Source organism: Zootermopsis nevadensis, unplaced genomic scaffold, assembly GCF_977971745.1.
Source record: "Zootermopsis nevadensis isolate Lab colony 2312 unplaced genomic scaffold, Znev_1.0 Znev_ptg000010l, whole genome shotgun sequence".
Taxonomy (NCBI): Eukaryota; Metazoa; Arthropoda; class Insecta; order Blattodea; family Termopsidae; genus Zootermopsis; species Zootermopsis nevadensis.
This window is the reverse complement of record NW_028259142.1, coordinates 6,231,071-6,245,581: the sequence shown is the minus strand read 5'-3', so window position 1 is coordinate 6,245,581 and position 14,511 is coordinate 6,231,071. Positions and strand designations below refer to the sequence as shown.

Below are 14,511 nucleotides of genomic sequence, written 5' to 3'. Positions count from 1 at the left end.
CGTAATTTATCGGAATTTTTAAGTTTTCCTAAATTAGGATATGTAGACGCGTTTAGAATCTCGGCTTACTTTTTTCCTCACAGTAGCTACACAACCAACAGACAAAAAAGAATCCAGTACGCAACACTTAACTGAAAAACAATGCTAACCGTTAGGACATCCACAACCGTCCGTTAGCTTACACTTTTAGAATAATTTTTTAAAAGTATAAATATAATTTATCCTGTAACTATAACTGAAGGCCTTTGCATTATGTTTGGAATGGGTGTTAAATAGTCTGTGACTATGAATTTATGTTTCTAGAGCTTGGAACCAAAGTTCTGACGATACTATTTTGACCTGTTACAGGTCAAAGCAAGGGACACAGAGAAAATTACCTGATAAGGAGTTCCATAGCTTGCATTTTTTCAAAATATGGTAAGTTAATAACATCAATGATGAAAATGGAAGGATATGTATATCATAATCGAAGAAAAATTGCGTTCTGGTCTGAGAACCTTAAGGTATGAGACAATTTGGAGAACCAAGGCATAAATGGAAGGATAATGTCAGTATAAAATCTTAAAGAGAAACATGGAAAGGGTATGAAATTGATTTAACTAGGCGGGGTTTAATGGTAGGCTTTTATTAGCATGGTAATGAACTGTCAGATTTCATGAAATGTAAGAAATTTCTCTAGCAACTGAACGACTAAAAAATTTGCAAAGAAGGCAATGTACCATAATATACATTAGTAATATAAATTTTCCCCCAAAATATGTTTATGTATATACGCTCTGTGTCCCATTTTATAAAGCGGCTATGGTTTTAAAATTATTTTTGTTTAGCAAATAGCTAAATTCGCAACAGGTTTGTATTTTGGCTGATGTACACACAACTTTTTAGGTCATGTTACATGTCCATTTAAGACCAGTTGCTTGGAGGTTTAGAGAATGTAAAGAATCTACAAGCAGTCTTCCTACCTAAAACATTCCTTAAATTTAAGAAGATATTAAAGATCCTTAACCGATGACACACTTACAAATGTTTTGTTCTTTGCCGCCGTAAAAATGGCATACCTTTTGTCTTTCCTTTCGAAGTTGTGTTGGAAATGAATTGAATTACTCCACATCAAGCGCAATCTATGCAACAAATATTAAGCTCTTGACATTTTCTTAGTCCCAAACCAGAGGTGATGTACGCTTACACCTGGAGTCGTCAATTGCATTAATTCTTAATCTCCTTGTATTTATCGGCATGCGTCTTATCTCTGCCGTCAATTACTTACAGTTGCTTATGCCAGATACTAATATAATCACCTGATTTTAAGAAAAAGAAATTATTGTTACTAACATTTCAGAAAAAAATGGCTAGCTCCCAAGGCAAAACGAATATGAAAAATGTGCTTTGTTCGTACGTCTGCATCTGCCCCGGTAACCGTGTTGTTGGGGACAGATACTAGCGTTGTTGCGAAGATCACATTCACAAGTCAGAGGCGCCATGTTGGCATGTACTTTCTCTTTTAATACATATGTTTTATTTACGCAAATATTCATTTGGTATATGCAATTCCATGTTATTCAAACATATGTTTCAAAATTTCCGTTTGGAAATCCTACCAATAGCGACTTAAAATGGATACCGAAATACGTAGATTGTGAAATTCGAAAGAGAATATGCAATTGTTTCTCTGTAAAGCATATTTCATTCAATAATTTTTGTTGGCGAGCAAAATGTAACAGTCAGCACAAAATTTACACTATCGCTGATTTATAACTGCTATAGTGGAATTTGAGGGAAGAAATTTTTTTATTTTATTTTTTCTTTATTATAGACAAATTTATTAAAAATAATACGTTGTTATGAGAAACTTTATTTCATTTCTCTCATTAATTTTCCCCTTTCATAGCCAACTTTCATTATAGTCTTATAAGGCTTATCTGACACCCAAATTTGGAACATTCTTCGTCTTAAATTTTCTATCTTTTCTACTGTTCATTGCAGCAAGCCTTTTCTTACTCTCGTGACAAAAGACATCTTTATAATGCTCCCATGAAACACGACGATGTGGAATAATCTAAAAGTTCAGGAAAGGTGGACTGAAAATTACTTTTCCACGGAGATTTAGAGAAATATCATGTTCTTGGTCTGTTCTTACTCTGTTTCTGGGTTTTAGTAGCTATAAAGTTAAAGGCAATTATCCAACTGAACTTAAGCTTCTGCACCCTGTTTTGTACATTATTTATATAAAATAATATATCGCTAATATAACAAATAGATATATAAAAGTATTATCAAAAATCTTCACTACATGCATCGATCCTTATTGTTATGAACAAAACTATGTTCACATACACGTATTTTAACTAACGATACTATTCAATGAAATTCTGAAACTTATGTATCTTTATATTTAATAATATGTTATTTACAATATTAATCAATAGTCGCAACGTATTTTTATATGCGTTACTTATTACAGTATGCTACAAGATTACGACCTAACTGTTACTCCATTTCCAACGAAACACCGAGCCTTACTTTAACGTCTCAACGATTTTAATTATTACCATTTTATTTACAATATTAACATAGTCCACGTATCTACTGAAGCAAATACAGCCCTATAAGGTCATCTAAACATCTATATATTAACTCCTAAGCCGGAGTTAACTGTTTATAGCTTTAACAGTCGCTCCTATATGTTGCCCACAGAGCGCATTTCTAGATGATTCGTACTATTGTCGTAACAGACAGGGTTTGTTTCCCTAAACAGCATTGCCCTTCGATCACTGTAACGGTAAAGCCTGTATTTTACTTAGAGTGTAAAATAATTATTTAAATGTCATTTAGACGAGTTCCGGTTTAAAAGCATTACGTCATCAGTGATTTTACTGTTCAGGTTTAACCAACTCATGATGACCACTGGGGTACAAACACGTAACAGAGTTTTTAGATAATGACGTCCACTCGTATATATGTGTGTTGTGTTGACGGATTTTTATTCCATATATATAATTCCAGGTGATAAAAACAAATCTTGGTATTTTAATGCAAAAAAATCGTACAACTAAATTTGTTGTTTGAGGAAAATATTTAAGCCACAATAGCTTTCAAAAAGGAATACTAGCGGTCATAAAACACTTCATAACTTTTCATCGGGCTTTAAAGAAGGTTCCGAGAAAATCCCGAAAGATTATGAATTTAACTCATAGTTTCAGAGGTGTAGTAAATTGATAAACAAAGTTTTATAAATTAATATTTTCTATAATTGAAAAAAATCAACTTTCTTCAAGGCAGTTTTACACAGAAACACAGAGAATCCGTTTCAATTACCCCTACAACTTTATATAGCATGCATATAAATAATAAAATCCTGAAACTGGAAAACAGATTCATAAGGCAATATCTGTAAACTGAATTATGAGCAGCCTCCTCTAACATTAAAGTGGACATCTATGGTAAGATAATTTAGATAACACATTAGTGTTAAGTAAGAAGATGGCCGTCTTATGGGCTCTTGCGACGTGTAGTCTGGTAGAAATTTACCGACGTTTCACGGGTCCTGGCTGCCTCCAACATTACGGCCTGATAATGGAGGCAGCAAGAACCTCTGCAACGTCGGTAAACTACCTCAAATCCTACCTAATAATAAGTAGTTTTAAGGACAAGGGTAGTTATTTACTGGGCTATAGAGTCGTGTAGTGTTTTTGAAGTTTACCAACCTTTCAGAGGAACGTATCGGCTCCGTTTAAAGGAATATGCACTTAATACATTCCCATGAAACGTTGCTTAGTTCCATGAACTTTCGGCAGCGGTTTGAGTAATTTTGTTACTCTGAGTCTTGGCATCTTGTAGATGTAGCCCTGAATGGAGATAAAGACAGTGCGATTCTCCGAAACGTTGGCATCCATCTATGAGTCTACAAGGCACCAAAAATCATAAAAAGACTTAATCAAGTTTCTACAAGACTGTCTTCCTCAGCAACCCAGAGATAGAGATCCTTAATTTCACAGCTGTGGAAACCTGTCCTAGGAAACTTAGTAATTAACATTAGGTGTGAAATATCAATTATAACTGCTACAAGAATATGTTTATATTTCATAATGTGGCCCGCGCCTACAAAAGATTGCAAAACCTTAAAATAAAAAAATCTCTTAATAGAAAGTGGATAGCATTTATTCAGTCACAGAAAATAATATGGTTGCTCCATCCGGCCGGGCTTGCTGCTACACAGAGACGCGACTCCCGAGGACGTCAAGAGGCTGGGAACGTTATTGGCTAAGAACGGCTGACTGTATGGATATCACAGGCCCAGAGATGGATTGATGTGTGCATTATATTTATTTATCAAGAAAATATACGACAGGATTCTTAATCTAATAGTACCGGCCTTCAGAATTCAAAATTAATTTTACGAGTTTCCTACACATCGGCTGTGTCCGTGCTTTGGATATAAGTTCATTAAATTTAAACAAAACGAAGCAGAAATCAAGGCCCGGTAATCAACAGAACAAATGCGGCCGATTCACAACTGTAGGACCAGCTACTCGTCAAGTTATGGGCATTGATAAGCCGATTTATCTTTTTAAAGCAACAGCCTACAACAGCTAAAATAAAATTCAGAAAACCCTTATCCAACGCGGATTCCAGAATGTGCATGAAAATAAAAGCGAACTTTTGCTTTGATTATATATGCGGTCTCCCGAACATGCTGTAGTAACATACGAAAAATCGCACTGCTGTTTAATAAGATAATGACGGTTGTATAACAAATTTGGTTTGTTTCACTCAGCATATGTAAGATTTTAGGAGTGTCCAATGCGGATTCACTGATAGCTCCGTTCTCAATGAATAGTATACCCCGCGTTGGACGTAGGCCCCTGTATTCTTTTCCGTAAAAGCGATGTAACGGTGATAGAACGCAAGATAATGAAATGGACTGAAATTTTATCTAATTTAATCAAAATTCAGTGTGAGGTACTGTGGCAAACGGTGATGTTTCATACTCCAAATATATAAAATGGTCTAATCAGAATATCTATTGTAGCCTGTCTAATTGTTTAACTCCCTGAAATTCTTTTGTCAAAACGACTGACCAACTGCGCTCTAATACAACTGTATTAGACATTTTCCACTGTATGTAATATACTTAATCTTCTCGACGTTTCGGCTATTACCTCCGTACTTATCGTCAGGTAAGTGGCTTCATTATTGTTTTATGTTTTCATCCACCTTAGTGACCTCGTGGTTACAATATAAAACTGGTTACTAAAATATTTCGTTTCGATTCCGCCAACTGTCATTGATAACTTATCACAAATAAAACAGTAAAGGTGATAAGTCAATATATCCAACATTAGTACGAAAAAAAATTTAACAGATGTAAATTGAGGCTGGTAACACTGCCCAGCTTACCAGACAAAGAGCAAAGTGTTAGAATCTCTAATAAAGAAAGCCAGAAATAGGTCAAAAGTGCGTATAAGGCTTTCTGTTAAAAACAAGGAGACTTCGCTGCAGAGGAATGTGCCTATAGATGGCCCTTTTACATATTTAACGCACTATGCTTTGGGTAACGTGTCTGCCTGATAATTCATAATGGATTTCGTGTTGACGGCAAATTAGTTGTAAATGTACACAACAAACTACATTTTGTAAAGTGATTATTAAGACACCTGGAAATTAAGTGATACATCCATCAACATTCCTGCAAGAGAAACAGGCAGTCATTAAAGTAGTTAGACTCGCAATCTTTGGCCGATAATTATGAGCGGACTCTGAGCAAGTGAACAGATGTGACGGGTAATTCAACATGGGGACTGCTACGATATACCTGACTTCCCTTCAAAATACGCGGCTGTATTTTTCATAACAATATTAGATAGGAATACATGATTCCTTATCCTAAATTATAGGAAGGGGGTGTTTTGTTATACGAAATGATTTCTTGCGGAAAAATAAGTCATACCGATAGACTTACACTTACTGGGTCGATCAGATTTATCGAGAGAAGCGTTTGAATTTTTCCGTTGAGATCGCTTCGGCAAAAGATACTGTGGTTTAGAAGAGCCTCTAAGCAACTAGAAAAGCAGACCCTCCGTGATGTAACACGACGCGACAGACTATTAGTTAACAGATGGTCTCGTATATTCACAACCTGTGGAGAAGACCTTTCGAAAGTTGCACGCAGTGAAGATGCATTTGGCGACTGTTAAATGTGTAAACCAAACAATGCCCACACACGCAAATGCAGTCATTAGTGTAGCCTATATAAGCACTGCAACAGACGATTATGTCAGCACTCAGTAAGTCTACAAATTAATCAAAACATGATGAGCACTTTCCCCATGAAAATATAACACTGCATTTCGTATAGTGTTTATTGTATTAAAATTCTAATTAAAATACCACTATCAGGTCCCCACATTCAAAACACGTAGATTTTGGCGAAATTTCTTGAAACCAGTTGATATATATCAGATATCAGGTTTTCAAGGTGGCGTGTATGCCTTGTTCATAACAGCCAACCCTTCGTCCCTGCAACGAACTACATTAATCCAGTCCGCACCTCCCCTATTTCTAAAGGTCAAGTTAAATTATCTTCCCACATAGCTAAAACTGTGTTCTAAGTAATTTGTTTCCTTGAAAGTTTCCAGCCAACGTTCGTATAATTTTCTTAAGTAATTTGATAACAGTTTTAACATTTTATGCATTCTACAACCACGAAGCTCCTCATTATGCAACATTATTCAGTCTACTGCTACTTAGTCACTCAGGGAATATTTACATCACTGGAATAACTGATAGGTGAACATTTTAAAAATGTTTTTAAACTTAAGATTACTATTTTCTGAAATTTTTCGCCGTGTAATCTAGCAGTTTAACGATGTTTCAGAGGTGCATACTGCTTCTATCGTCATCACCCTGATGATGGAGGCAGTACGAACCTCTGAAGCAAAGACAGACGTCTATCAGAGAACACAGCACAACTTCCCACAAGACAGTCATCGTCGGGTTTAATTTTGGTATCTGCCAAATATAACCCACTTTTCATACAGCGCAATTCGAACTTAATATCATATCGAAACGTCCAATACGCAGACCAAGAAGGAGACGGGAGGAAAACATCAAGATTGATCTTAGGGAGATGGGCTGTGCGGATGGAAAATGGATGAAGTTGGCCCATGATCGTATCCGGGGGCGGGCGTTGACCTGTGGGTTCCGCTACCAGGGAGTTAGTTAGTTTGTTTGTTAGTTAGTTAAGTAGGTACAACTGTTTTCAAGATACACAACATAACGTCACAGAAAAATTCCAATACAAGATACGTTTCTGTTTCAGAAACAACCACGAAAAAGTGACTGACTTATTCTGCTTCGAAAATTAGGTAAAGGCTGTCTCCAAAAGTATGACACGTTTGAAAAAGAATAATATATTTTCACATGATATGAATATTTACCTTTAAAATATCTAAAGATTTGTCTACTTAAGTGTGGTTTATAGAGAAACGAATATCTTTCAGATTTTCCTTTAAATTTTAGGTACATTGATTGTAGTTAAATACCATGCCTGTGAATAATTAACTAATTACATAATAGTACGAAATATATGTAAACAAATATTTATAAACTTTTACTATGTCCACTTTCTGCATATGCTATTCAATAGGCTGCCACTGTACCCTTTCTGAATCAGCTGCATTCGGCGCACATCGAAAAAAAACGCCTCTCGAAGATTTACTTTCATACTTTCCCATTGCACAATGTGTATTAAAATTTACCGTTAACAGAGACGTATCCACACAGATGTGTTTCTTCCATTTCCGTGCCAGCTTGAACACCTTCATTAAATCGTTTTGAAACACGTGGCTTATACAAAACTACACCATTTCCAATAATTTCCCCTAATTAGATTTTACGCTTTTATGGCGGTAGCTCGAAGACGTCAAGTCTTCTGGATTGCAGGGCCGTGTGGTCTGATTGAAGTTTACCAGCGTTTCAGAGGCAGCAAGAGACTATAAAACGTCTGTAATCTTGCACCAGAATTCACGGCGTCACAATACAGAAGACAACCACTATGCCTCTTGTTAAACTGCGGATGTCCTACTCGGAGGTATTCATCTTTTGCCTCGTCTTGCTATCTTAATGGGGTCGCATTTCGCTCTGTGTGTGAGTCTGTTGCCTCGGGGTTGCATTCCTTTAGCCAGGCAGCGTCACACACAAAGTCTTCTAGTATTCCAACAAACTTAAGTAACTTATTGCGTCATAATGTAAGGACAAACAGAGTAAACCCTCTTCAGCGCCGGTTTGTTCAACGTGCATTCGATTACGCGTCTGAAAATAAATGCAAACAATTGCTTTCCGAAGGCGGACAATTCTATTGTACGCGGTTTCCAAACACGTTGTTGTATAATGAGAACAATACCACTATTCTTCAAAAAGGTGAAGGTGGTGTACGTTTTGCATATGTAGTAATTAACTTGGTTTGTTTCACTTAACATGACCAAAAGTGTAAATATTCATTTCATCTGTCATCTAGCTATTTATTTTTCTCACGATTCGAGTCTCCCTTATGCCGTTTCTGTGTTAAATTGTGTCGTGTTCTTTCCCTATATTTTGATCTACAAGATACTGCTCTTGGACAGCACACAACATATAGAATTAGAACGTAAATGTAGAAGTGATAATGAACCAAAAAAAGTAAGAGAATAAAGATTCCAGATAAGTGGCGCTGTGGTATGAACGTAGCAGCAGTTGGCCTAACATTCATTTGGTATTTTATTTTAAAGTCAAGTTTTCCGTTGATTTGTTTCTTCACTTCTTTACGTTCCGATAATATTTTATTATATTGCACAGTTTGCTCATAAATGAGCATCATTACATTATATTAATGATTTGTGTTCGTATATTAGGGTTTCCTCGGCGGCATGCTCGTACTCCCATTAAACCCATACAAAATTAAGATCGTCAAGCAAAGATTAATCAAATGTGCCGCTTTTGAAGAACGTATCCCCCTGGTTGGTCACGGGTTTACTGTAACACATAAACTGTTCTCGTTTTTTTAACCCGGAGGCGTTGGAGTGGAAACCTGGCGGTATTATAGTCGGCGGAGTAGTTTTTGGCCGGTGAAGGAGCTGGCGGACGGGCCTAGTCTGTGTACCTGAGGTGGCACGGCTAGTGCATTTCTTTTGTTTGGGCGTTCAGTCCGATAAGCTCCTCCGTGCAGTCAGCATTATACTGTCGCAAAAGAGACTCGCTCCTAGCCTTCCCCTTGAAAATTCCATCGGCCAAAAACTATTGCGCCGACTATACAACTAACGTGTCTGAGGTTTTCAGCAAATTCCCAGAAAAACTTAGGCAGATTCCTAAAACTGGCATTTCCTCTTCATACCTTGTTCTGTCCACGAAAACTTCCTATCAGAAATGAAGAGTATCTTCTGAGGTTTATAATTATGGATTATCACAAAGAACGAGAAGAAAAACACAGACAAAAGGAGAAGAAAGTGTGAGAATAAAAAGAAATTAATAGAAAGATAGAGACGAGGAGGAGAAAAACATACGAAGATAAAATAGATTTTATGAAGACGTCTTTATACCTAATGAAAAGTGTGTCAGTAAACACGAAATAATCCATAGAGTTACGTAATCTAAAGCTACTGACAACCAACACTGACTGTGACTTAAAAGATTGTCTCTCACTTGACATTTTTATAATGTATGTAGTAACACAAAGCAGAACGTGACGTTCATATCATGATGTATGTTCCTTTCCTGATCCAATGATGAAGCGTTTGACTTATGATCGTCGTAGATGGACCAGCTGTAAAGTGACTGAAATGTATCGTTGCAGAGAGAAAATGTTTTCGAAGTAGCTTAATAACCCTCTGCTTTTATTGCTGTGGGGTGAAGATTTTCTATACAGAACACTGAAAGCCAGTACACACGGTATCTTTGAAGAGACCTTGAGAAAATTTAATACGAAAGAGGTATCTGCAATCTGAAAAACTAAAACTCCCATTTTATGGGTTTCAGTCGACTGCAAATCCTACTGTAATCAACGTATAAGTGATTTTTTCCTAGCCGGTGTTGTCTTAAGAATGTCATGGATATTTGTAGCTGTAATTTTTCCAGATTCCTTGTACAAAATTTTGTTACAATTCGTATTCGTAGGTTTCCTCCGATTCACCTAGCGGTGAATAACGAAGTTACGAATGGAAAGTAACTCACAAAATATTTGGCAGTAGCTTTTTCCTGGACGTTCTGAACACACCGACTTGAAATAACGAGTAACCTAACCTGACCACGACAAAACCTAAATCCTACGAATGACCCAATAAACTGACCTGAACTAACGAACCAACCAACTAATTTCAAAATTAGAAATAAAAAATTAACATTTTGCAATTTTGAAACTTTACAAAATTGTCAGAATTTGAAAACATAATTTTAAATATTTTAACATTCTTAAAAATTTCAAAATCCAAAACTCAATGTTCATAGATTCTGTCGCTTTAAAATTTCATAATATCAAAAGTCTCATAAACCAAGATTCCTCAGAAATTAAAATTTGCAATTGTTCGAAAATGTCAAAAAGATTCAAATTCTTAGAATTTAAAAACACCAATCGAATAACAATGTTTAAAATTTCTTCGAAATGTAAAATCCAAATTTTTTAAAAAACGTAATTATTTAACAGAAAATCCAAGATTCAAAATCCAAACATAAATATCCAACATGAACGAAGCTTTCTTAAGAGAAACTAAACAATCCTACTCTGGATTAAAAACAGTAATCATTGTAAACAAACAAATTGGAACTTCCACAGTTCCACCTTTGGCCGATAGATGTTAACCAAAGTTTCAGAGGTCATACTACCTCCGTTGCCCTGATGACGGAGGCAGTATGACCTCTGAAACGTTGGTAAACATCGACCAGACTACACAGCGCAACAACCCTGAAGACAGAAATCTTTATACTCTGATGACGGAGGCAGTATGACCTCTGAAACGTTGTTCAACATCGACCAGACTACACGGCGCAACAACTCAGAAGACAGAAATCTTCATACTCTGATGACAGAGGAGGTATGACCTCTGAAACGTTGGTAAACATCGACCAGACTACACAGCGCAACAACCCAGAAGACAGAAATCTTCATACTCTGATGACGGAGGCAGTATGACCTCTGAAACGTTGGTAAACATCGACCAGACTACAACAACAACAACTCAGAAGACAGAAATCTAGTATTTAATCATCTCATAAATTTATTAAAATCTCCTAAAGGAGCTCTATATAACCTTAATATAATGAAATAAGATGTTTTTGTTTCTAGTTGAACTGCACAGATTTCCAAGCAGATGTATCAATGATACCAATGTGAAACCACTCCCGCAAGAGCCCATCAAACCTAAGATGTATGCTCCTAACCTATTAATCCATGGCTTGTCATTCCTTTAGAATAGGTTCACAAATCCTACATTTGCATTGGCTGTTTCTTTTACTTTCTGACTTCCCTGCAAACGATTTTCCTTTCCTGCACTCATGCTTTAATAAAACCGGGACCTGTTAACAAGCGTATTACAAAACATAAATTACCTTGTTTTATTCTTGTCAGGATATTCGTTGAATTTTCGGGTTCCTTCTTGTTTCTTCTGTACTCCATCTCACTGCACCTCATTCAATTATCGCCTTTAATCCACCTGCCTGAACGAAACACGCTGATATGATCTATGTAGTTCACCAGGCGTCGTTAAATGAAACAAACCAAAAAAGAAGAAACACAGAATTTAAGCATTCAAACCAAACATTTCACGAACACGTCCTTTCAGAAAGGGAAATATGTTCACCATTACATTTAGTACTAAACAGAACACACATTTCTATGAAACAAATTTGTCAAATCACGGTAACAAATTGCGTTGAATGTGTGACTGGTACAGCTTGTGGCTAATAATGAAACCGGTTACTATTTGATGCATTATGAAATTTGAAGACGAAATGTACACAACACTAAACTTTAGCTGCATGTAGACATGATCATTTACCACACTCTGAACTTTTTCGCGAAATAAAGTCAAATATATAACACTGTCACAACTGATACACACATAACCCCAACATGTTTGTTATAATTTCTGTTTTTGGGCCACATATCACACGCACGCAGCCCGCTGCGTCGCCTGTCACATGTTACTGTTGCACTAGCAGGTCAGTCACACGAATTGACATTGATGCCAACAGTACACAGAAGAGAACAGAAATGTTCTACATAGCGAAATTTTTATTACAGTCATAACAGTTAGATGGAGCTACTCCACATTTTTCCACATTCGTGCGGGATTACCTAAACCAAACATTTCCTCAGCGATGGGTCGGACGAGGAGGGTGAATAGCCTGGCCTCCACGCCTTCCAGATCTTACCCCTATGAATTTTTATTTGTGGGGTTATGTGAAGCAACAAGTGTTCTCTGTCCAAATAACAAATTTGGACCATTTGAAAGAACGGATCACTGAAGCTGTTTCATCTATTACACCGGATATTCTCGGTCGTGTATGGAAAGAGCTTGAAAATCGTTTTGATGTCTGCAGGGCAACTAAAGGAGCGCATATCGAAATCTACTGAACAGGTAAGATTCTTGGAGAGTTTCTCTTTATTTTGACGTTTACGTCATGTCTCTCTCGTGCTTTGTTCCAAATCTATGACTGTTTGTTACCCCACCATTAGTTTACGGACACACTGTACTAGCATAACGTCACCGGTTTGTTATTGGGGGGGGGGGGGGCCTTTGAAGTTTAAAGAGCACAGGTGTTACGCAGATGTAACAGTGACAGATAAAGAAAACATTGTTTATTTGAAAATGAAACAAATAAATACAAACGTACAAAATTGAAAGCTGGTGTGAAAATGATTGGATGTCCGACGGTTGAAAATCCTTTCAGCAAACGACCGTTTCGCCTGACCAGAATTTCCACTGTATATCATTCAGCACATGCTGCTCGTAAATTTCGAGTAGGTGATTTCAAAATAGAGACATTTCCGGACGAGAAAAAGTATTTGCATATTTTAATTCTCTATGGCCACACAATATATAATCAGAATTATAGAAGACAAAACAGAACGAAATTCGCGCAAGCTATCCACAGAGTGATTCCTTGTTTAAAAGAAAACAAATATAAATTATTATACAATATATGTCACGTGACGTTTAGATGATACACGTCACCGTGAAATGACGCAAGCTATCAATGATCAAACAGTGGACGCCTCGCAGTGACAATGGGTTTTAGAAGCGGTCTCCGTCCATTTCAAGACAGACGGCAGTGTGCGTGGTCTTTGATCACAGCGATCTCCTAACCTTTCCCACAGTTTCTACCGTGAGAACTTATCGAGGAATTAGCGTACTCCAGTAACACATAGTGCTGATTAGGCCGTTGGCATCACTGACTCAGAAACACGAAACAGTCGCACGAAAGTCACTAAAAAGGGTATATGCTTGTATCCTAGAGGGTGGCATACATTTTCAGCATCAACTGCACGGTTGTCCTGTACGTTTCCAATACTCCTCCCCCCACAAAAAATAATTCGTTTGTCTTGTTATGCCAGTGTCACCATAGTTTACAAAAAGTTCTGCACTTTTGGCTGAAATTTGTACAAAGCCGAACTTCATAACAAAAATAGCCTAGGTATGAGAGCAGTCATAGTTACAATCTAGCGAACGTTGAATATGATACTAACACACAAGTTTGATAGAGAAACTACAACACATTCAGTATAGAAAATGTCCATATTCGGGGTTGTAGAGCCGTGTAGTCTGGTAGAAGGTTTCCGACGTTTCAGATATACACTACTTTCACCATCAGGAAGCCCTGATGATGTAGGCAGTAAGTACTTTTAAAACGTCGGCAAATTTGAACCACACTACATGGTGGTGCAACTCGAAAGACAGCCATCTTTATATTCGCCGCCGTGAGAACTTTAAATTCTTTCCGTCTTATTTATGTTTTCCTTTCATATATAAATAAAAAATAAATAATGTCTGTTACATGTTTTAAACACATTATGTGATTGTGATGCATGAGGAATTTTGAGAAATGAACATTTCTGCTTCGGGAAGTTTACGTTCGTATGTTGAAACGTACCAATTGTTACTTCATTTGGGCTCGCCGTGTAGAATAATGACGTCACTTGCAACACGCAGAACTTCAGCCTGTGTTTGCTCCCTAAAGTAAACATGACTGAGGTTACCGCGAACATTGCTTCTGAATGCCACCTGCACGCACACAGCGGAACCAGACAAATGGCTGCAGGTTTCCTGCTCTTTAATTTCAAAACACAACACGAACGGAATGAAAATTTGATGACGCCTCAGAGGCTTTGCTTCGAGTCCAGGGCAGCCCATGAAGGATTTTGTTTGGGTTTGTAATAAATATTTCATGAATACAGTTTGTGTGGATCAATGGCGGGTTCCTGTGAATATAGTGACGAACTTGTGGGCTTTATAAGAGGCAGCCTGATTTCAGCTGGACAACTAC

The 14,511-nt window shown here is 37.1% G+C and overlaps 1 protein-coding gene across 2 annotated transcripts in view; it reads right to left on the bottom strand.

Moving 5' to 3' along the window:
• LOC110835981 (folliculin-interacting protein 2) overlaps positions 1-14,511 on the bottom strand; it is a 490,121-nt gene that overhangs the window by 324,159 nt on the left and 151,451 nt on the right. The window contains exon 3 of one of the 2 annotated variants that reach the window (XM_087346352.1): positions 11,575-11,706. The exons of the other annotated variant lie outside the window; for it this stretch is intronic. The gene's annotated coding sequence lies outside the window, so the exon portion shown is untranslated. The remainder of the gene's footprint in view (positions 1-11,574; positions 11,707-14,511) is intronic. 2 annotated transcript variants of the gene reach the window in all.